The sequence below is a fragment of the Nyctereutes procyonoides genome, unplaced genomic scaffold (genome assembly GCF_905146905.1).
Source record: "Nyctereutes procyonoides isolate TBG_1078 unplaced genomic scaffold, NYPRO_anot_genome, whole genome shotgun sequence".
NCBI classification, from domain to species: domain Eukaryota; kingdom Metazoa; phylum Chordata; class Mammalia; order Carnivora; family Canidae; genus Nyctereutes; species Nyctereutes procyonoides.
Genome location: NW_026575132.1, coordinates 157,330 through 182,511, shown reverse-complemented (window position 1 = coordinate 182,511; position 25,182 = coordinate 157,330). Strand labels below are relative to the sequence as shown.

Genomic DNA, 25,182 nt, shown 5'->3' with positions numbered 1-25,182 from the left:
TCGGGCTCCCTGCAGACTCTCCCCAGGCAGGGGGCTCCCCCGAGGACGGGGCAGGAGGACACTGAGGGCGGCGCCCCAGCCCTGTCAGGACGGAGAGCCCTCGGGGGCACCCAGCGCCCCACCTTCTCGCTGGGGAGGTAGTGGTCCCATCGCTTGAGCATTTTTATCCATTTGTCCGCGCGCCGGGTCTCCTGGCGGAGTTTCTGGAAGAGGACAAGCGGGGGCCGCAGGTGAAGCTCCAGCCGCGGGAGATGGGTGCTCGGGCCACGTCCAGTCCCCCGCGGGACCCGGAGGAGCCAGGAAGGCGCAGGGCCCCCCGCGGACCGCGGCTCCGGGTCTGGGGTGCGTTCCGGCAGCCCGTGCAGCGCTGGGACGGGGGACTGGGGAGACGCCTGGGGATGTCCTGGGGGACGGGGTGCAGACAGCTGGCCCCAGCCCCCCCCCACCTCCTGCCCAGGGCCCAGGACGGGCTCTCACCTTGGCCTCGCGGGGGCTGGGGCCGGGCAGCTCCTTGTCCCTGGAAGGCAAGAGATGCAGAGCCCTGAGGCTCTGGCCCCACAGACCACACCCACACACCCACCCCATCTGCACCCAGGGTCCTGGGGATGGCAGGGCTCCTCCAGGGAGGGCAGGGGCTGCCAGCGGCCTGAGGGTGGGTGGGGGCGGTGTCTGGGGGGTCTGAGAAGGGTGTTTGCTGGTGGTGGGCTAGGCGGGGACCCCCTCGGCGCCCCCAGGGGTGACCTGCCCCCCTCCTCGATGGACCAGCCTGAGAGCTGTCAGCGTGGCCCGGGTGCCCCGTGACCGTCCCACTGAGGTCCCCCCGCCTCCCCAGGGCCTGACTGCCCAGCGTCCAGCTGGCCTCCCCCTGCCCCCTGGCCGTCCCCCTGCTGTCCCCTGACTCCCCTCTCTGCTGTCCCCTCTGCCACCCTGGCCCATTTCACCTTCTGTCCTGTCGGAGCCCCTGAGCACGACCACCCCTGAGCCATCCCAGCAGCCACTGGGCCGTGAGCAGGACTGAGGGGGCCCCACCTGGGGTCTCCAGCATCCGTCAGGTTCTCGCGGGGCTGTTGACCCATCAGCCTCGTCCCCTGCGACCTAGGCCACTGGGCTGTCCCCTCCCTCGTTCCCGCCCATGGCAGCCCCCTCCTCCTCTTCCTTCCTCCTGCCTGGTGGGGCCCTCCCTGTGCGCCCCCCCCTCCCCGCCCTGGCCTGGTCCCCGGCATCTACCTGCAGCCCCGCAGAAGCCTTCGGGACTGTGGGGGCCCTGGCTGGGGGGTGTGGGTGAGAGCACCCCTGAGGACTTGCCCCAGACCAGGCCGTCCCCCTATGGAGAGCATGCCCCGGCCCCAGAGCCCCTCACAGGCGGGAGCCCCTGCTGAAGGGACTGGACACCCCCCTCCCCGATGCAGGAGGCAGACACCTGGGCCTGCCCAAAGCAGGCGTGGGGGCCCCTCCTCTGAGTGTCCAGGGGCCTCCTCCGGGCCCAGCTCCCTTCTTGCCCAGGCCCCAGGTCGTCCTCTGGGCTGTCTCAGCTGCAGCCCAGTCGCAGAGGGCTCCAGGGGACGAGGTCCCGACCTGGGGGTGGGGTCAGCCTCCAGAGGGGTGTTCCTGCAAATGCCACCCGCCCTGAGATGGATGAGGGGTGTCCAGGGGACTCACTGCAGAAAGCCCTGGTGGTTGGTGACCTTGCACAGTGACAGGTCCTGTGTAGACCCTGCTTGGTGTGCCTGCAACAGAGGGTGCTCCGTGGTGGGGACCGATCAGAGCAGGGAAATGGGGACAGACAGGAGGGAGCAGAAGGGCTCCTCCCTCCCCTGAATCCTGAGGGAGCGCCGACCCTCTGAGATTGGCCAGGCGCCAGAGGAAGGGCCTGTCTGCCCAGTGGGCGCAGCCTGACAGCCTCACCTGCTTCTGTCTATCAGTGACGATCCCCACCTGGGCCTGACCTGACCTGGTGACTGTGGTCCCCACCTGGGCCTCACCTGGACCTAGTGACTGTGGTCCCCCACTGGGCTTCACCCGGACCTGGTGACTCTGATCCCCACCTGGGCCTCACCCAGACGTGGTGACTGTGGTCCCCACCTGGGCCTCAGCTGGACCTGGTGTCTCTGATCCCTACCTGGGTCTCACCTGACCTGGTGACTCTGATCCCTACCTGGCCCTCAACCGGACCCGGTGACGGTGGTCCCCACATGGGCCTCATTTGGAACCGGTGACTGTGGTCTCCACCTGGGCCTCACCCAGACATGACTGTGGTCCCCACCTGGGCCTCAGCTGGACCTGGTGTCTCTGGTCCCCAACAGGGCCTCACCTGGGCCTAGTGACTCTGGTCCCCACCTGGGCCTCATGTGGATCTGCGACTGTGGTCCCCACCTTGGCCTCACCTGAACCTGGTGACTCTGGTCCCCACGTTGGCCTCACCAGGACCTGGTGACTCTGGTCCCCACTTGGACCTCACCCGGAACTGGTGACTGTGATCCCCACCGTGGCCTCACCTGGAACTGGCCTCACCTGGACCCGGTGACTGTGGTCCCCCACTGGGCTTCACCTGGATCTGATGACTGTGGTTCCTACCTGGCCCTCACCCGGACCTGGTGACTCTGGTCCCCAATTGGGCCTCACCCAGACCTGGTGACTCTAGTCCCCAACTGGGCTTCACCTAGGTGACTCTGGTCTCCACCTGAGCCTCATGTGGATCTGCGACTGTGGTCCCCACCGTGGCCTCACCTGAACCTGGTGACTCTGGTCCCCACCTGGGCTCACCTGGACCTGGTAGCTGTGGTCTTCATCTGGACCTGGTGACTCTGGTCCCCACCCAGGCCTCACCTGTACCTGGCGACTGAGCAACTCCGCTACCAATGACTAGGATCCAGGATGGACCCTTAGTTGCTACTGACACCGGGACCATCCCCAGGGTCTCACTTGTTCCTGGTGACTATGGTCCTTGTCTGGGCTGACCTGGCTCATCCTTGGCTCTGATCCCCTCTTGAGCCTCACCTGCTCTTGCAGGTATGGTCCCCCCGTCGTGGGTGTGTAGTGTCTATGGTCCCTTCTGGGCCTCACCTGATGGTACTGGGCCACTATTATTGGCCCTTTGCAAGGCCAGCAGGGTCTCCGGGTCCTCCTGCATCGTGCTGCAATCCAAACACATCCAAGAATGACGGCGCGTGAGAACCTTCCGAGGACACATGCGTCCGGGTGCTCCCCGTGGGCAGGTGCCCCTCTGTCTGACCGGAGCCGGAGACAACCCCGTAGCCCCGAGGGGCACAGGCATCACACACGGGCGGGCCCTCGCTGCCTGTCTGTCCCTCACCCACCTACAGTCCACCTTCCCAGCCACTGTCCCAGGACACGCCGTCACGCTGGGGTCACAGAGCGCTCCCACCCCGGTATCAGGAGCACACAGGCGGGGGACCCAGGGGCTCCAGGGAACTGCCCACCTGATGCTCGGGAGTGACGTCTCCCAGCCCGGGGCCGGCGCAGATATGGTGGTGGGTGGGCCGGCCAGCGAGTGTCCCTGCGGGGCTTGGGGGTGGGGGGGCAGGGATCGAAGCTTTCTCTTAGATTCCACAAGCACACGACCAAGGGGAGAAAGCGACGGACTGGCCTTCATCAAAATTAAAACCTGATGCCAGCAAGAGTGCGACCAAACTCCCCACCCTGAGGGCAGCGATGTGTGAATAGCCTGAGGGGGGCCTGGGGGAGCGTTGGAGCGTGAAGAGCAAGCCTGCTCACGGGCCAGGGGGACCCAGCGGGCACAGGGCAGGATGGGGGGGTGTCAGTCACCCCTGTCGGGGTCCATGCATCTAGGACAGGCTGGAAAGGTCATGGCTTGTGTGCCTGCACAGCACAGGGCTTACAGGGGAGCGGGGGTCCCGGGGGGCTGCCTGAGTTCCGACTGCAGCCTCCTTCCCTGGACGGGGGCAGCAGGGTGGCTGCTCTCACTCCGTGGGGCTGGGGAAGGGCTGTAGGAGCTGCTCACGGTCATTGCATGGGGGGTCGGGGTGTTGTGGATCCCAGCGTGGGAGGCCTGTGCCCCCACCTGGACCCACAGGCCCCACTGTGGCCCGTGGGGAGCAGGGATCAGCTGCCACTCACCTGTGACCTGTCGCTGTGTGAGCGCCTCCTCTTTACGCACTGGGGTGCTGGGGAGAGTGGGAGGGTTGGGGTACTGGGGAGAGTGGGAGAGTGGGGGTACTGGGGAGAGTGGGAGAGTTGGCGTACTGAGGAGAGACGAGTACTGGGCTACTGGGGAGGACAGGAGAGTCAGGTCGCTGCAAGCCAGATCCGGAGCACGAGTGCCTCCGACGGTCTGCGGACGCAGAGTGGGCACCAGGCAGTGGTGGAACCCAGGGGCACCACAGTTCCGCCCAGAGTGGGGTCCCGCATCATCACTGTGGGCGGGCGGGGTCCAATCAGTACTCAGCCCTTCACCCTGAAGGCCCAGGGTCCCGGGGGAGGATCCTGTCCCCACGCCCGGTGGGAAGGGGATGCAGGCACCCTCCCACATCCTCAGTTCCCATTCTGGGCCCTGCAGGCCTCCCACCCTTCAAGGCAGACTGGGGGTCACAGATGCCCCCCCCCGCCCCCCAGGGTTCACAGCATGGGGTTGCAGTTAGGAACATTTGAGGGGCTCCTGGGTGCTTCCGTTGGTTCCACGGCGACTCTTGAGTTTGGCTCAAGTCAGGATCTCGAGGTTGTGGTGTGGAGCCTCGGGTGGGGCTCGGGCTCCGGTGGGTGAGGAGTCCGCTCCAGGTTCCCCCTCTCCCTCCGCCCCTCCCCACTGCACCGTCTCTCAAGTAAATCTTCTAAAAATTAACATGAAGACACGTGAGCATCTTGATCCCCTCTGCAGAGGTGCCTTCGTGTGCGTAACGACCGTGTAAATGCCTTTCACGGACCCACCGGGAGTCCTACCAGAAACCCCTTTTCCTTGGTATCTATTGAAGTACAGTCGACGCACAACGTGACAGTAGTTTCAGGGCTACAACTAGTGACTTGACAATTCTGTGCCTCACTCAGCTCTCCCCACAAGAAGCGGCGTCACCGTCTGTCCTCGTACAGAGTTGTCCCAACAGTACTGACTCTTATTGCCAGGCTGTACTTTCTAAATTTCTGGGATTTCTTTATTTAGAACCACACGCTTGTAGCTTTTCCTGTTGTTCATCCATGTTGCTCACCTGCCCCCCGCGGCCCCTCTGATCAGTCAGCACGATCCATCCCATTAAGCAGAGAAAGGACATGGGGCGGCCCGGGGGGCTCAGCGCTTCAGCGCCTGCCTTCGGGCCAGGGCGTGATCCTGGAGTCCCGGGATCGAGTCCCACATCAGGCTCCCTGCATGGAGCCTGCTTCTCCCTCTGCCTGTGTCTCTGCCTCTCTCTCTCTGTCTCTCTGTGTCTCTCAAGGATATATAAATAAAATTAAAAAAAAAAACAAAGAGAAAGGATACAATCCCCTCAAGATTTGCAGAAAACGATTTTGACAGAATACAACATAAAAAGCACAGTGGGTTTTGAGGAAATGTCTGTCAACAGAGGAAAGGCGGCGTAGGAAGGCCCGCAGCTGACGTCATCCCTATGGGTGACGAAATCGTCTCCCCTGAGAGCAGGAACAAGCCAAGGAGGTGCCCTCTCAGCGCTGGGAGTCCCACCGTAGTCAACAGACAGGAAACAGCCATGTGGGGGTAGCGTCCACGCTGACAGGGACCCGACCTCCTCAGGACCCACGGAGAGGCTTCAGGGTTAGGGTTTAGGGTTAGGGTTTAGGGTTAGGGTTTAGGGTTAGGGGTTAGGGTTAGGGTTAGGGGTTAGGGTTAGGGTTAGGGTTAGGGTTTAGGGTTTAGGGTTAGGGTTTAGGGTTAGGGTTAGGGTTTAGGGTTTAGGGTTAGGGTTAGGGTTTAGGGTTTAGGGTTAGGGTTTAGGGTTAGGGTTAGGGTTAGGGGTTAGGGCTAGGGTTAGGGGTTAGGGTTAGGGTTAGGGTTAGAAGGCAAGAGAAACAAAAGCAATAATGAATCATTGGGACTTCAACATTTTGTTCTTAGAATCAGTGCTTACAGTCCAAACTATGTACATATTTAGTTTTACATGTGTCTATCTATATGTAAGATAAAATACTAGATGTGTAATTACAAAGCAAATTTTATTTATTTTTTATTTTTATTTTTATCTTTTTACTTTTTTATTGTTTCATTACCTTTATTTACAGGACTATTATGTCTCATAACAGCTAAAGAAATATATTCCTTTTGTTTTGAGAGGCAGTTTTGTTTTATTTTTTATTATTGAAGTTCAATTTGCCAACATATAGCACAACACCCAGTGCTCATCCCGCCAAATGCCCCTCTCAGTGCCCATCACCCAGTCACCCCAATCCCCTGCCCACCTCCCCCTCCAGCACCCCTTGTTTGTTTCTCAGAGCTAGGAGTCTCTCATGTTCTGTCACCCTCACTGATATTTCCCACTCATTTTTCTCCTTTCCCCTTTATTCCCTTTCACTATTTTTTATATTCCCCCCCAAAATGAGACCATATAATGTTTTTTCTTCTCCGATTGACTTGCTTCACTCAGCATAATACCCTCCAGTTCCATCCACATGGAAGAAAATAGTGGGTATTTGTTGTTTCTAAAGGCTGAGTAATATTTCATTGTATACATAAACCACATCTTTATCCATTCATCTTTTGATGGACACCGAGGCTCCTTCCACAGCTTGGCTATTGTGGATATTGCTGCTATAAACATTGGGGTGCAGGTGTTCCAGCGTTTCACTGCATCTGCATCTTCGGGGCAAATCCCCAGCAGTGCAATTGCTGGGTGGTAGGGCAGATCTATTTTTAACTCTTTGAGGAACCTCCACACAGTTTTCCAGAGTGGCTGCACCAGTTCACATTCCCACCAACAGTACAAGAGGGTTCCCCTTTCTCCACATCCTCTCCAACATTTGTTGTTTCCTGTCTTGTTAATTTTCACCATTCTCACTGATGTGAGGTGGTATCTCATTGTGGTTTTCTAAAAAATATTTATTTATTTTATTTATTTATGATAGAGAGAGAGAGAGAGAGAGAGAGAGAGAGAGAGAGGCAGAGACACAGAAGGAAGGAGAAGCAGGCTCCATGCCAGGAGCCCAACGTGGGACTCGATCCCGGGACTCCAGGATCATGCCCTGGGCCAAAGGCAGGCACTAAACCACTGAGCCACCGAGGGATCCCTCATTGTGGTTTTGATTTGTATTTCCCTGATGGCGAGGGATGTGGAGCATTTTCTCATGTGCTTGTTGGCCATGTCTGTGTCTTCGTCTGTGAAATTTCTGTTCATGCTTTTGCCCATTTCATGGTTGGATTGTTTGTTTCTTTGATATCGAGTTTAATAAGTTATTTATAGGTCTTGGATACTAGCCCTTTATCTGATATGTCATTTGCAAATATTCTCTCATTCTGTAGGTTGTCTTTTAATTTTGTTGACTGTTTCTTTTGCTGTGCAGAAGCTTATTATCTTAATGAAGGTTTTCTGTGTATAGTATCATGTCATCTGTGAAGAGGGAGAGTTTGACTTCTTCTTTGCCAATTTGAATGCCTTTTATTTCTTTTTGTTGTCTGATTGCTGAGGCTAGGACTTCTCCTACTATGTTGAATAGTAGTCGTGAGAGTGGACATCCCTGTCTTGTTCCTGATCTTAGGGAAAGGCTCCCAGTGTTTCCCCATTGAGAATGTTATTTGCTGTGAGCTTTTCGTAGATGGCTTTTAAGATGCTGAGGGATCTTCATCAAGATAAGAAGCTTTTGCACAGCAAAAGAAACAGTCAAGAAAATTAAAAGACAACCTACAGAATGGGAGAAGATATTTGCAAATGACGTATCAGATAATGGGCTAGTATCCAAGATCTATAAAGAACTTATGAAACTCAACAGCAAAGAAACAACAATTCAATCGTGAAATGGGCAAAAGACATGAACAGAAATCTCACAGAGGAAGACATAGACGTGGCCAACAAGCACATGAGGACATGCTCCGCATCACTGGCCATCAGGGAAATACAAATGAAAACCACAATGAGATACCACCTCACACCAGCGAGAATGGGAAAAATTAACAAGGCAGGAAACCACAAATGTTGGAGAGGATGTGGAGAAAGGGGAACCCTCTTGTACTGTTGGTGGGAATGTGAACTGGTGCAGCCACTCTGGAAAACTGTGTGGAGGTTCCCCAAAGAGTTAAAAATAGATCTGCCTTATGACCCAGCAATTGCACTGCTGGGGATTTACCCCACAGATACAGATGCAGTGAAATGCTGGAACACCTGCACCCCAATGTTTATAGCAGCAATGTCCACAATAGCGAAACTGTGGAAGGAGCCTCGGTGTCCATCGAAAGATGAATGGATACAGAAGATGTGGTCTATGTATACAATGGAATATTACTCAGCCATTAGAAATGACAAATACCCACCATTTGCTTTGCCGTGGATTAACTGGAGGGTATTGTGCTGAGTGAAGTAAGTCAATCAGAGAAGGACAAACATTATATGGTGTCGTTCATTTGGGGAATATAAAAAATAGTGAAAGGGAATAAAGGGGAAAGGAGAGAAAATGAGTGGGAAATATCAGAGAGGGAGACAGAACATGAGAGACTCCTAACTCTGGGAAACGAACAAGGTGTGTGGAAAGTGAGGTGGGCGGGGGTGGGGGTGACTGGGTGACGGGCACTAAGGGCAGTACTTGATGGGGTGAGCACTTGGTGTTATGTTATATGTTGGCAAATTGAACACCAATAAAAAAAGAACATAATGTTGAAAAAATCTAAATACAAAAATCTAAATCTTCATCAATGCATATTCCTGAAATATATTATTATTACATCAATAAAATACAATGCTTTGCAGCTATTAAAATATAATTAGAGACTATCTGATGATTTGTTCAATTTATGAGGAAAAGGAGTGGCCCAGATAAAAGGAGGGCTAGAGAACAGTTTATCATGGCCTTTTGGGAAAGGAAGGGTTATTTGAGATAATTTAACGCAGACTCTTTACTCTTTACTAAAGAATTTCAGGCTCAGGGAAGATAAATGACCTCCAAACAATTCAATGAATTAATGCCATAGGTAAGTTTCAATTATATATCTCAACTGAAATATATCTTGCCTTCAACTAAGTTGTAGGGTTATGAAACTGTAAACTTGCATGTGGGTTGCTGTTTTAGGTTTCACGAATATAGATAATTTGATAGGAATGTTCAAATTGAGGAGGTATTACAACCTATGATTTTTCTAACCATATAGTTACAATATTTTGGAAAATAAATTCATTGTAAATTCATGACAAATTAGTCTAGTTATGGATGCTTAGATATTCGTGTAACAATTGTTTAAAGAGTTTCTTCCCTTGAACACAATAGAGTATGTTTTGGTTTTATAGTCGAGGAAAATACATTCTCATAAGTCAATAGCTCTGATCCAGGCAGTATTCCCTCAACTACTCTTGGGGATAGTATAAGAGTATGCCAACACCAGTCATGATTGGTATGTATTCAGTCACATCCTCTGTACTTATGAAAACAATGCTTTTTTTTTTTTACAGGAAATTTAGAATGGATCTAAACTAAAGTGGCCCCTTTTCGCATGTCTAATAAGTGCCAACAACTTTCAAAGTCACATTTGACCACAGTAGCATTTTATGGCAGGTATATTTTGTTATATAGGTAAAATGTTATGTTTTATCTATATTTTATAGAAGATATAACTGAGGCTAAGTGGGAGGCAATATTTTTTTTATTTTTTTAAATTTTTATTTATTTATGATAGTCACAGAAAGAGAGAGAGAGAGAGAGAGAGAGAGAGAGAGAGGCAGAGACACAGGCTGAGGGAGAAGCAGGCTCCATGCACCAGGAGCCAGATGTGGGACTCGATCCCGGGTCTCCAGGATCACACCCTGGGCCAAAGGCAGGCGCTAAACTGCTGTGCCACCCAGGGATCCCTATTTATTTATTTTTTTAATGCCAACAGTTTAGATACATATGCACCCCACTTTTTAAAATCCCATCTCTTGTTTTCTTTATATTTAAAGAACATTATTAGTATATTTCACTATGATTATTATAATAATTCTACTAACTCTATCCTTTCTTTTAACACATATTCCACAATTGGCCTATTTTTCTGTGTCTTTTTTTCAACAATTTATTTCTCATCCTATTTCCTATGCTGAACAAATGTTTCAAATGTCTCTGAGAAGTAATATTTGCCACTAAATGTTACAAATAATTTTGTCTCAAAAGATTATATAGAAATTTTACAAACTGAAGGAAATAATCTAATAGGTTTCATTTGAAAGTGCGTGATATGAGATAATCTCTTCAAGAATACCAAGATTGAAAAACTATAAACAACTGACTATGCAGTGGTTGACATAGCTTTATAAACTGGCATCTGAATATGCCAGAAGGTGTCCGGGGAGTTTTTGCTTCATAGTAGTTATTTGGAACTTGCATATGATTTCAGTCTTAACAAATTCCTATTAAAATGTTGAAATAAATTCAAAACTAATCTGCTCTGAAAAATGATAATATAAATACTCAAAGGAGTAAATTTTGTGACCATGGATTGGACAGTGGTTTCTTATATTTGACACCAAAAGCAGTTGCACTGTGAAGTATTTATCCAAGGATAAAAAATAGTGATTCAAAGGGGCACATGCAGCCCAATGTTTATAGCAGCAATGTCCACAAATTAAGATGTTGAAAGAGTTCAGATGTCCAGTGACTGATGAGTGGATAAAGAAGATATGGTTGTCTATATACAATGGAATATCATGACTCAGCCATAAAAAAGAATGAAATTTTGCCATTTGCAACAAAACGGTTGGAACTAGAATGTATTATGCTAAGCAAAATAAGTCAGTCAGAGAAAGAAAAATAATATATGATTTCACTCATACGTGGACTTCTAGTGGATCGTCTTTCCTCCTTTATCGCATATTAGTTGAGCATAAAGTTCAGGGTCCACTTCTGGGTTCTCTGTTCTGTTCCATTGATCTATATGTCTGTTTTTGTGCCAGTACCACACTGCCTTGATGAACACAGCTTTGTAGTACAACCTGAAATCTGGCATTGCGATGCCCCCAGATATGGTTTTCTTTTTTTAAAATTCCCCTGGCTGTTTGGGGTCTTTTCTGATTCCACACAAATCTTAAAATAATTTGTTCTAAGTCTCTGAAGAAAGTCCATGGTATTTTGATAGGGATTGCATTATACGTGTAAATTGCCCTGGGTAACATTGACATTTTCACAATATTAATTCTGCCAATCCATGAGCATGGAATATTTTTCCATCTCTTTGTGTCTTCCTCAATTTCTTTCAGAAGTGTTCTGTAGTTTTTAGGGTATATTTTGAGAACCATTTGAATGGTAAATGGTTCTCCAACCTTTTATTTTCAGGTTGTAGGTGTCCTTCTGTCTAAAATGAGTCTCTTGTAGACAGCAAATAGATGGGTCCTGTTTTTTTATCCAGTCTGAAACTCTGCGCCTTTTGATGGGGTCATTAAGCCCATTCACGTTCAGAGTTACTTGAACTTCTTCTTAAAGGGGAGTTTTAAGAGTCCCCCTTAAAATTTCTTGCAGAGCTGGTTTGGAGGTCACATATTCTTTCAGTTCCTGCCTGTCTTGGAAGCTCTTTATCTCTCCTTCCATTTTGAATGAGAGCCTTGCTGGATAAAGTATTCTTGGTTGCATGTTCTTCTCATTTAGGACCCTGAATATATCCTGCCAGCCCTTTCTGGCCTGCCACGTCTCTGTGGAGAGGTCTGCTGTTACCCTAATATTCCTCCCCATGAAAGTCAGGGACTTCTTGTCTCTTGCTGCTTTAAGGATCTTCTCTTTATCTTTGGAATTTGCAAGCTTCACTATTAGATGTCGAGGTGTTGAACGGTTTTTATTGATTTTAGGGGGGGATCTCTCTATTTCCTGGATCTGAATGCCTGTTTCCCTTCCCAGATTGGGAAAGTTTTCAGCTAGGATTTGTTCAAATACATATTCTGGCCCTCTGTCCCTTTCGGCGCCCTCGGGAACCCCAATTAAACGTAGGTTTTTCTTCCTCAGGCTGTCGTTTATTTGCCTTAATCTGTCTTCATGGTCCTTCAATTGTTTATCTCTTTTTTCCTCAGTTTCCCTCTTTGCCATTAACTTGTCTTCTATGTCACTCACTCGTTCTTCCACCTCGTTAACCCTCGTCGTTAGGACTTCTAGTTTGGATTGCATCTCATTCAATTGATTTTTAATTTCTGCCTGATTGGATCTAAATTCTGCAGTCATGAAGTCTCGTGAGGCCTTAATGCTTTTTTCTAGAGCCACCAGTAGCTGTAGAATAGTGCTTCTGAATTGGCTTTCTGACATTGAAGTGTAATCCAGATTTTGTAACTCTGTGGGAGAGAGGGCTGTTTCTGATTCTTTCTTTTGAGTTGAGGTTTTCCTTCTAGTCATTTTGCTCAGTGCAGAGTGGCCAGAAACAAGTTGTATTGGAACACGGGGGAGTATCACTGGTCCCTCTAGCTGGTCTTCTGGGGGAGGGGCCTGTTGCGTTGATTTTCAGGTGTTAGCACTTGGGGGAGCTGCTCTGCCCCTGCCTGCTGCAGGGCTCTGCGGGGGTTGTTTACCCCGCCAGGCCCCAGGAGGAACAGCAGCAGTTGCTATGGCAACTCTGGAAGCCTGGATTCAGCCTCCGCAGGAACTATGGGGCTCGGGGCTCTCGGCTCTCCGTCCGCAGGGCCTGGAGGCTCCGGGGCGGGGCCGCTGATCTGCTCAGCTCGGGGCAGGAGCGTCCTCGCTGTCTCGGGCCCTCCCGGCCTCTGCCTGTCCCGGGGGAGGCCGGATCCTGGGCTGTGTCCCGGCGCCCTGTGCTCCGGGGCCTGCGCTGGTGGATTCGCGCTCCCGCCCTGCAGCCCCTCCGCGGAGCCGCTCCCGAGCCCCTCCGACGTGGAATTTTTTTGTAGGTTAATGACCTTGTACTTTATTTTATTAGAGTTCAATTTGCCAACATATAGCATAACCCCAGTGCTCATCCCATCAAGTGCCCCCCTCAGTGCCCGTCACCCACTCCACCCATCCCCTGCCCACCTCCCTATCCACTACCCCTTGATAATTTCCCAGAGTTAGGAGTCTCTCATGTTCTGTCTCCCTCTCTGATATTTCCCACTTATTTTCTCTCCTTTCCCCTTTATTCCCTTTCACTATTTTTTATATTCCCCAAATGAATGAGACCATATAATTTTTGTCCTACTCTGATTGACTTATTTCACTCAGCATAATACCCTCCACTTCCATCCACGTCGAAGCAAATAGTGGGTATTTGTCATTTCTAATGGCTGAGTAATATTCCGTTGTATACATATACCCTATCTTCTTTATCCATTCATCTTTCGATGGACACCCAGGCTCCTTCCATAGTTTGGCTATTGTGGATATTGCTGCTATAAACATTGGGGTGCAGGTGTCCCAGCATTCACTGCATCTGTATCTTTGGGGTAAATCCCCAGCAGTGCAATTGCTGGGTCATAAGGCAGATCTATTTTTAACTCTTTGAGGAACCTCCACACAGTTTTCCAGAGTGGCTGCACCAGTTCACATTCCCACCAACAGTGCAAGAGGGCTCCCCTTTCACCACATCCTCTCCAACATTTGCTGTTTCCTGTCTTGTTAATTTTCACCATTCTCACTAGTGTGAGATGGTATCTCATTGTGGTTTTGATTTGTATTTCCCTGTGGCCAGTGATGCGGAGCATTTTCTCATGTGCTTGTTGGCCACGTGTATGTCTTCTTGGTGAAATTTCTGTTCATGTCTTTTACTCATTTCATGATTAGATTGTTTGTTTCTTTGCTGTTGAGTTTAGTAATTTCTTTATAGATCTTGGAAACTAGCCCTTTATCTGATACGTCATTTGGAAATATCTTCTCCCATTCTGTAGGTTGTCTTTTAGTTTTGTTGACTCTTTCTTTTGCTTTGCAGAAGCTTTTTATCTTGATGAAGTCCCAATAGTTCATTTTTCCATTTGTTTCTCTTGCCTTCATGAATGTATCTTGCAAGAAGTTACTGTGGCCAAGTTCAGAAAGGGTGTTACCTGTGTTCTCCTCTAGGATTTTGATGGATTCTTGTCTCACATTTAGATCTTTCATCCATTTTGAGTTTATCTTTGTGTATGGTGTAGAATGGTCCAGTTTCATTCTTCTGTATGTGGATGTCCAATTTTCCCAGCACCACTTATTGAAGAGACTGTCTTTTTTCCAGTGGATAGTCTTTCCTGCTTTGTCGAATATTAGTGACCATAGAGTTGAGGATCCACTTATGGATTCTCTATTCTGTTCCATTGATCTATGTGTCTGTTTTTGCGCCAGTACCACACTGTCTTGATGACCACAGCTTTGTAGTACAACCTGAAATCTGGCATTGTGATGCCCCCAGCTATGGTTTTCTTTTTTGAAATTCCCCTGGCTATTCGGGGTCTTTTCTGATTCCACACAAATCTTAAGATGATTTGTTTCAACTTTGAAGAAAGTCTATGGTATTTAGAAAAGGGATTACATTAAATGTGTAAATTGCCCTGGGTAACACTGACATTTTCACAATATTAATTCTGCCAATCCATGAGCCTGGAATATTTTTCCATCTCTTTGTGTCTTCCTCAATTTTCTTTCAGAAGTGTTCAGTAGTTTTTAGGGTATAGATCCTTTCCCTGTTTGTTAGGTTTATTCCTAGGTATCTTATGCTTTTGGGTGCAATTGTAAATGGGATTGACTCCTTAATTTCTCTTTCTTCAGTCTCATGGTCAGTGTAGAAAAATGCCACTGATTTCTGGGCATTGATTTTGTATCTTGCCACACTGCCAAATTGCTGTATGATTTCTAGCAATCCTGGGATGGAGTTTTTTGGATTTTCTACGAACAGTATCATGTCATCTGCAAAGAGGGAGAGTTCAACTTCTTCTTTGCCAACATGAATGCCTTTTATTTCTTTTTGTTGCCTGATTGCTGAGGCTGGACTTCTAGTACTATATTGAATAACAGTGGTGAGAGTGGACATCTCTGTCGTGTTCCTGATCTTAGGGGAAAGGCTCCCAGTGTTTCCCCATTGAGAATGATTATTTGCTGTGGGCTTTTCGTAGATGGCTTTTAAGATGTTGAGGAATGTTCCCTCTATCCCTACACTCTGAAGAGTTTTGATCAGGAATGGATGCTGTATTTTGTCAAATGCTTTCTCTGCATCTCTTGAGAGGATCTTGTTCTTGTTCTTGCTCTTGCTGATGTGATCAATCACATTGATTGCTTTACAAGTGTTGAACCACCTTGCATCCCAGGGATAAATCCCACTTGGTCATGGTGAATAATCTTCTTAATGTATTGTTGGACCCTATTGGCTAGTATCTTGTTGAGAATTTCTGCATCCGTCTTCACCAGGGTTATTGGTCTATAATTCTCCTTTTTGGTGGGGTCTTGGTCTGGTTTTGAAATTAAGGTGATTCTGGCCTTATAGAATGAGTTAGGAAGTATCTATCTCTTTCTATATTTCGGAACAGCTTTAGTAGAATAGATATGGTTTCTTCTTTAAATGTTTGATAGAATTCCCCTGGGAAGTCATCTCGCCTTGGACTTTTGTGTCTTGGGAGGTTTTTGATGACTGCTTCAATTTCCTCCCTGGTTATTGGCCTGTTCATGTTTTCTATTTCTTCCTGTTCCAGTTTTGGTAGTTTGTAATTTTCCAGGAATGCTTCCATTTCTTCTAGATTGCCTCATTTATTGGCGTAAAGCTGCTCATAATAAGTTTTTAGATCGATTGTATTTCCTTGGTATTGGTGGTGATCTCTTCTTTCTCATTCATGATTCTATTAATATGAGTTTTTTCTCTCTTATTTTTAATAAGGCTGGCTAATGGTTTATCTATCTTATTAATTCTTTCAAAGAACCACCTCCTGGTTTTGTTAATCTGCTCCACAGTTCTTCTGGTCTCTATTTCATTGAATTCTGCTTGAATCTTTATTAACTCTCTTCTTCTGCTGGGTGTAGGATCTATTTGCTGTTTTTTCTCCATCTCCTTTAGGTGCAAGGTTAGCTTTTGTATTTGAGTTCTTTCCAGTGTTCGGATGGATGCTTGTATTGCAATGTTTTTCCCCCTCAGGACTGCTTTTGCTGTATCCCAAATATTTTGAATGGTTGTATCTTCATTCTCATTAGTTTCCATGAATCTTTTTAATTCTTTCTTAATTTCCTGGTTGACCCTTTCATCTTTTAGCAGGATGGTCCTTAACCTCCACTTGTTTGAAATCCTTCCAAACTTGTTCTTGTGATTTAGTTCTAATTTCAAAGCATTAGTTCTGAAAATACGCAGGAGAGGATCCCAATATTTTGTTATCAGTTAAGACCTAATTTGTGACCCAGTATGTGGTCTATTCTGGAGAAAGTTCCACATGCACTTAAGAATAATGTGTTTTCAGTTGCGTTTGGATGTAAAGTTCTGTAAATATCTGTGAAATCCAGTCGTCCATTGTATCATTTAAAGCTCTTGTTTCTTTGGAGATTTTGTGCTTAGAATATCATCGATTGTAGAAAGTTCTATGTTCAAGTCAGCAAGTTTAAGTGTATTATTATCTAAGTATGTCTTAACTTTGGTTATTAATTGATACACTTGGCAGCTCCCATGTTCGGGGCATAAATATTCATGATTGTTAGGTCGTCTTGTTTGATAGATCCTTTAAGTATGATATAGTGTCCCTCTTCATCTCTTACTATAGCCTTTGGGATAAACTTTAATTTAGCTGATATAAGGATGGCTACCCCTGCTTTCTTTTGAGGACCATTTGAATGGTAAATGGTTCTTCAACCTTTTATTTTCAGGCTGTAGGTGTCCTTATGTCTAAATGAGTCTCCTATAGACAGCAAATAGATGGGCCTTGCTTTTTTTATCCAGTATGAAACCCTGTGCCTTTTGATGGGGTTATTAAACCCATTCACATTCAGAGTTACTATTGAAAGATATGAATTTAGTGTCATCATGGTACTTATTCAGTCTCTATTCAGATACCTGTTTTTGTGGATTTTTCCTTGGACTTCCTTTTTCTTTTACAGAGTCCCCCTTCATATTTCTTGCATAGCTGGTTTGGTGGTCACATACTCTTTCAGTTTCTGCCTATCTTGGAAGCTCTTTATCTCTCCTTCTATTCTGAATGAGAGCCTTGCTGGATAAAGTATTCTTGTCTGCATATTCTTCTCATTTAGGACCCTGAATATATCCTGCCAACCCTTTCTGGCCTGCCAGGTCTCTGTGGAGAGGTCTGCTGTTATCCTAATGCTTCTCCCCATAAAAGTTAGAGATCTCTTGTCTCTTGCTGCTTTATGGATCTTCTCTTTATCTTTGGAATTTGCAAGTTTCACTATTAAATGTCGAGGTGTTGAGCGATTTTTATTGATTTTAGGGGGGATCTCTCTATCTCCTGGATCTGAATGCCTGTTTACCTTCCCAAGTTTGAGAAGTTCTCAGCTATGATTTGTTAGTATACATATTCTGGACCCCTGTCACTTTCAGCGCCCCCAGAAACCCCAATTGAACGTAGATTTTTCCTTCTGAGGCTCTGATTTATTTCCCTTAACCTATACTCACGTTCTTTTAATTTTTCGTCTCTTTTTTCTGCAGTTTCACTCCTTGCCATGAACTTGTCTTCTATGTCACTCACTTGTTCTTCTACCTCGTTAACCCTTGTTGTTAGGACCTCCAGTTTGGATTGAATCTCATTTAATTGATTTTTAATTTTGGCCTGATTAGATCTAAATTCTGCAGTTTTGAAGTCTCTTGAATCCTTTATGCTTTTTTCTAAAGCCACCTGTAGCTTTGTAATTGTGCTTCTGAATTGGCTTTCTGACATCTAATTGTAATCCAAATTTTGTAACTCTGTGGGAGAGAGGACTGTTTCTGATATTTTCTTTTGAGGTGAGTTTTTCCTTTTAGTCATTTTGTTCAATATAGAGTGGCCAAAAACAAGTTGTACTGGAAAAAGGAGAAAAAGAGAGAAAAAAAGAAGAAGAAAAAGGGGGAGGGGGAAACAAAGAGAAAACAAAAAACAAGGGGGAGTATCCTCTGATTCTATATACTGTAAATCCCTCGACTTTCCCTGAAACTTTCCAGTGCTGCTTGGTCAATTACTTGCTTTTCCCCTGTCCTTCTAGCTGGTCTTCTGGGGGAGGGGCCTGCTGTGCTTATTCTCAGGTGTGTGCACCTGGGGGAGCTGCCCAGCCCCCTGCCAGGTGCACAGCTCAGTGGGAGCTGTTTATCCTGTGAGGCCCCTGCTCAGTCCCAGGTACAAGGTGACACCTGGAGGGACAATAACAGTGCGGGCGGCCAGCTGTCCAGCTCTAGAGTCAGCTCCCGCAGTAACTATCGCAGCTCTTAGTCCGCAGTGACCTGGATGCTCGGGGGCCAAAGGACGCCGATCTGCACAGCTCGGGGCTGCCTGGCGGCAGGAGCGTCCTCACTGTCCTGGGTCCTCCTGGCCCCTGCCTGTCCCGGGCGGAGCCTAAGATCTTGGGGTGTGTCCCCCCAGCGCCCTCGGCTCCGGGGCCTGTGCGGGTGGAATCGCCGCGCCCCGGCGGGCAGCCTGAGGTGCTCCTGGGGCCCCGCCCGGCGCGCGCTGCAGCGCTTTAGGGAGCTGGGCCTGCGGTTTGTGGTGCGATCTCTCCCCAGGTGCAGTTCCTCTGTTAGTGCCCCTGGGAGCCTTAGGGCATCCCTGCCCCTCCTGGGATCCTGCCCGAGCTCCCTGCAAGCACCTTTCTGTCCAGGAAGATTGGTAAAGCTTCTGCCTCTCCTGGCCTGGGCTTTCCTGTCCTGGGGGCGCTCACTGCGGGCCTTAGCCCGGCTCCTCGCGGGGCCCCTCCCCCTTGGATGCTTTTTTATTTCTTTATTATTGTTTTCTCCGTCTTGCTACCTTGCTAGAAGCGCAAACTCTTCTCACTGTATCAATCGAGCTGTTCTCTCTTTAAATCTCAGACCGAATTCGTAGATTTTCAGGATGATTTGAAAGCTATCTAGGTAAGTTGGTGGGGACAGGTGACTTGGGGACCCTACTCTTCTGCCATCTTGCCCCCACCCCCTCATATGTGGAATTTAAGAAACAAAACAGATGAACACAGGGGAAAAGGAGAAATAAAATAAGATGAAAAGAGAGAGAGAGCCAAACCATAAGAGACTCTTAACTCTAGGAAACAAACGTTTCTGGAGAGCAAGTGGGTGGGAGGTTGGGGTAATTGATTGATGAAATTAAGGAGGACACTTGATGTGACGAGCAGTGGGTGGTATATGCAACTGACGAATCACGAACTTCTAGCCTAAAGCTAATAATACACCATATAGTAACTAATCTGAATTTAAATAAAAATACACTAAAGATATATTTAAAAAGTACAAAAGAAAGTCAAAATATCAAAGGATATATTCAAGAAAGTAAAAAGCCTAAAGATTAGAAGAATATAATTTCAGATTACACACATAACTGGTAAGTGACTTATATCCAAAATATATCATTAATATCTTCTAATATTCAACAATAAAAAGAGAGATAACCCCATCTAAAAGTGCTCAAAGGATTTGAATACATATTTTCCTAAAGAAGGCAAGCAAGTGTCCAAAATAAGCACAGGATACAATGACAAATAACATTAGGGGAAATGCTAATGAGAATAAAAAAATATCACTTCACACCTACTAGGATGACTAAAGCCAAAAAAAAAAAAAACAGAAAATAACAAATATTGGTGAAAATACACAGAAAGTTGAAAACCACATTACATACAGTGAGGGCATAAAAATAAAAATGTTGTAGCCTCTTTGGAAATACTGACAGTTTCTCAAAATGTTCAATTTATAGTTAACTTATGAACCAGCAGTTCTGCTCACAGGGATATATCCTAGGGAAGTGAAAAAATGTTCACATAAAGATTATGACTATTCACAGCTGCAATCCTAGTAACAGCCATAAAGCTGAAACCACTCAAATGTCCAACTGTTGAATGGATAAAGAAAATACTTTATATCCAACAGATGGAATGCTATCCAGCCATAAAAAGGAATGAAATACTGATACATGCTAGAACATAAAGGACCCTTGTGATTTATCTGTAAACATTTACCTTGGTTTACTTTGGAAACATTATCCTAAGTGAAGGAAAGAAGCCAGTCACAAAAGGCCACATATTTTATTATTTGATGTATATGATGTCCAGAATACATAAATACATAGAAATGGAAAGTGGTTGCCAGAATTTGAGAAGGGAGAAGAGGATACAGGGAGAGTTACTGTGTTCGGGCTTTCTCTGTAGGATAAGGAATATTCTAGTTGGGAATGTGAGATATAGTATTCTTGAGACGGTGAGTAGAGATAAATCGAATAACTCTGGCAACTGCAGCAGCACCTGGCAGCTAGTCAGTCCTAAATGACAGTAGGCAAAAATGGCACATCAGGAAAAGGTAAAGCAGGGTTCATCCTAAATAGAGCTCTTTTCAAAGACACTTCTTAGAAGCAAATACATAATGGAAACAAATTAAATGGCAACCATATGGGTCTAAATATTAAAAGTATTTTCACTAAAACCTGGTGAGAAGGTAGGAAGAAATGCAGTTATGGTAAATGATGAATCACCTTTCATAGAATATATGTTGCTCTGTTTTTAGTATCAACACAAGAATTAACATCTAAATGTTGTTTTCTAAATTCAGCATACATAACTTTTCACTCACTTGAGAAAATTTTAAATGTAAAATAGAGGACAGACTGTGTGTACACATGTGTGTTTGATATTAACAGTGGAATTTTAAATAGCATTAAATCTAAATGTCAGAAAGTTTAATGATCATTTTCCTTTATTTTTACTTAAATTGAAAGACTTTACTATTAATAATTTTCCCTAATAATAAAAATGAAGAGATGGATACAGTCAGCTTTATAAGCATTCTATTACAATGACTGTTCCTCCTCACCCCAAAAATATGTTTTTAATTCAGTTAATACAATGGAATACCAAGTTTTCAATTATTTATTTCACACACAGTATTTCAGTTGTGCACAAAAGTACTTTGAATTTTTTTCATGCCTCTAAATCTGACAGTCCTGGATAATTTTCCCAGAGCTGCCTTCATCTTCCTTATTTCAGAAACTATAGATCAAGGGGTTGAAAAACGGAGTTAATATAGAATAGAGCAAAGACACAATTTTCTAAATCCATGCTGGATTGTCTGCTCTAGGGCTTACATATGCAGCGATGATAGAGCCACAGAACAGGGACACCACAGCCATATGGGAGCCACATGTGAAGAAGGCCTTGTGCCAGCCATCTCCTGAAGGGACCATGAGCACAGCTTTAATCACCAGAATGTATGAGATGGTAATAAAAAAGAAGGTGGAGAAAATGTGGACTGAGTTATAGACGGCACAGATGATCTCAGTAGCAGGACCTGGCACAAAGGAAAGCTTCATAAGGGGTCCTTGGTCACATAAAAAATGATCAATTGTATTGGGGCCACAAAAAGGAAGTCGGAAGATGAGGTAAACTCAGAGGAAAAGACAGGAGAAGCCACACACCCAGCACTGGGTCCTATTCTGATGTAGCGCTGAGCAGTCATGACAGTGCGGTAGTGCAGGGGCCTGCAATGGAACCTGTCAAAGGCCATGGCAAGCAAGAAGAAGGTCTCAGCAGTGCCCTTGGAGAAGAAGTAGAACTGGAGGAAGCAGCCATAGAAGCAGATGGTGCTGGTCTCAGAGAGAAAGTTGGCTAGCATTTGGGGGACAGTGGAGGTGATAAAGCAGATCTCCAGGAAGGAGAAATCGGCCAGCAGGATGTACATTAGAGTTTTAGTTGATGGTCCTACCTCACAGCACAGATACTGCACAGATTACCAGTCAGTGTCAGAAGGCAAGTCCCACAGAAGATTGAAAAAAGGACAATCTGAATTTCTCAGGTATAAGGAAGCCCAAAAGGATGAATTCACTCACAGAGCTAGAATAATTTTTTTTGTGTTCAAATATTCATTTGCTTGTAACACTGCAGAAACAACTTTCCATATGATAAATGGCCTTTAAGTATTCCTCATTAAGGCAAATGCATTCATTATGAGTACATCACTCTGCATGTCAGGAAATATCATAACTCATGCAGAAATATTTTCATCATTTATAGTCATTCATAGTCCTATTCTAGATATAACAAACACAAAGTGAACAGATACTTGCCTGCCCTCCTGAGGTTTACAATCACATTTAGTTTGTATTGGCAATAAGCAAGTCTGTACAAAGATCTCCAATGTAGATCTACAGTTCTGTACAAAGATCAAGCAGTGAATGAATACAGGGTGACTGAATACAGCTAAGAGATAACTCAGTGTTTCTGACATACAAAGATGTTAAGATAATAAGCTTCCATATTTGCTCTGTTTGTGAGAGAAAAATGCCAAGCTCATTTGAAGACAATATCCAGTTGATTAAGTACTATATGCAACATAATTAATTGCCGTTTAATGTTTGGTGGTGGGCCATATTCCTATATATATGTATTTTAGAACAGATTATAAGTCAATACAAAACTGAGAAATTATTAGAAGATTTTAAATTTCAACTCATCCCTTCAGTAAAAATACACTTCTAAAAATACTACATGTGTATAATTTTTTAAAATGTTCGCTGCATTTCAGTACTTGGGATGCTGCTCAGAAAGTCAAAGATCATTGACTCTGTACCAACAAAGACAGCCCAGGAAAATGGGTATGTTTCCTATTCATCATCCTATAGGGAGGAAATTCCATTTTTAAAACTTCAGCTCTAATGACAAATACTGAGTGAGGATACTTTCTCTAAGTTGGTTAACACTTAGAGTTATCACCATTAATTTAAATATGAGAGAGAAAGGATAGGATTCAATGAGGTTCTCCAATACCACATGATTGGTATGGAGGTTAGGTCTTCAACTCTCCAGCGTTTTATGTGGAAAAGGACAAAAACTCAAAGGTGATGATATTCTAGAAGATACTGGTTCTCATAGTGCAGTTGGGGATTCCTGATGGTCTCTGAAGATTTTCAGGGCATTAAGGTCAAAACTATTTTCATAATAATGATAAGATATTATTTGCTTTATTCACTCTAGTTTTTTCTTCATTACTGAAAGGAGTTTTCCAAGCTGCATAATGGGTGATCTCACAACAAAAGTTTGGTGATTCAAACCAGACAACATCCTACTGCTTTCTCTCAAAGTAAGTATTAAAGAGATTTATTAGAGATATTTAAAAACATAACTCTTTTCATTAATTTTTGTTACTTTGACAGAAATAGTTATTTCTAAATAGACATTTATGGCAAGGTGATTAGCTTATTGCCACTTTAAAATGAATTTGCGTATAAACATCCTTTTTTGTTTTAATTCCTAATGGGTAAAGATGAATAGCTAGAACTCATATAAACAAAACCACCTTGGGGTCCTTGATAAATTTTAAGATTATGGAGGGGTCCTGAAATCAACAAGTTTGAAAGCCACTGTTCTAGGTAAATCTTACCTTTTGCAGAATAATTAAATCATTTTCAAAACTCACACATTACAGAATGATGAAGACTTTCTTTGCTAGAATTACATCAATCTATAAATGAAAGATTATGTTTTTTGTTTTGTTTTACTTCTGGTTTGGTATCACAGAGCATAGATACCTGCATGTTAAACTTAATAATAAAATGTGGTGAGAATACAGCCATATATCAAGTGTTCAAATCTTTATTATTAATTAATAATTAATGCTATATATTAGATCTACGGAATTTATTCATCTTATAACTGAAACAAGAGAAAGGTAACTATGGGAGGTGATGGACATGTTAATTAGTTTGACTATGGCCATCATTTTACAATGTATATCAAATCATATCATTGTACCCTTAAATATATGCAATTAAATATATGCAACTTTTATTTGTCAATAAAGTCAGAAGAAATAACGTATAAAAGACGATTTGGAAATGAAGAGCAAATAAAGGAGAAAAGTAAATTAAACTGTAGTACTAAGATCTTAGTTATGAATTCACCTATATTCATACTCTTTATTGTTTCTTTTAAAAAAATTTCATTTACATTCAATTAACCAACATATAGAGTACATCATTCATTTCAAATGCAGTGTTCAATAACATATCAGTTGCATATACTCTTTAAATTAATGGAATCATATATCTTCTTAAAGATTATTCTTAAAAATAAACTTTGAATTTTGAAAAGTAATGGATTCATACTTAGGAACAATTTTTCTAAGCCAGTAATTTCATCTAAATTCCAAAGTAATCACAGATAAAAACCCAGATTGAAGCTGTAGATTCAGTGTGTGGCATGGTATTACACAGTTGTAGCCCACGTAAGCCCTCAATAATCTCCTATAACATTTGCCATCAACTTTGAGTTTTCCCTCTTCATGTTTTTCTTCATTTATTCTACTATTTCTATATGTGTGTGGAAATGTCTCTCAATATCTTAGTGTCTACCTATTTCTCTTTGTTTCATTTGGTTTCTTTCTATTCAGAGTATATGCACGCATGTGTGTCTGTGTGCATGTGTGAATATTTTGTAATTCTTTCCCTATCTATAATTTATTCACAGCCCAGGAAAATGGGTATGTTTCCTAGGTTCCTCTTAAAACCTATTTTATACATGCACACATATATACACATACATGTTACATATATACACATACATGTTACATGGAAAGAGAGAGAATGGGCTTTTATAAATATTTTCAATTTGAAAACCTGATGTGTGGAATACTGTCTTTCTTCAAAAGGAAATAAATTTTTAAAAGCCATTCATAAAAAATCCTCATCTTTGACAAATAAGAAATATTTTGAAGATTGAAAAAGATTAGAATGTGAGTAGCAGAATTTGAATAGAAAAAAATACAGAAATCTTTATAGGAGAATACTGTGCTACCGATTAGAAAACTTCATTAAACAAGGCATAGAAAAGGCAAATATTAAAGGGATTAACAATTTTAATTGAATTTTTAAAACTACTGGAAAACAAAAAATGTCATGAATTATGGGAAAAGAAATGTCAAAATAATTTCAAATAAATAGCATCCATTATACAAAGATATCCTATAAAACAATAAGTAAAAGACAGCATGTTAGAAAAGTTGGT

General features: G+C 44.6%; 1 pseudogene; it reads right to left on the bottom strand.

Moving 5' to 3' along the window:
- Nucleotides 1-21,167: 21,167 nt before the first annotated feature.
- LOC129523061 (olfactory receptor 11H6-like) lies at nucleotides 21,168-21,862 on the bottom strand (annotated as a pseudogene).
- Nucleotides 21,863-25,182: the final 3,320 nt, after the last annotated feature.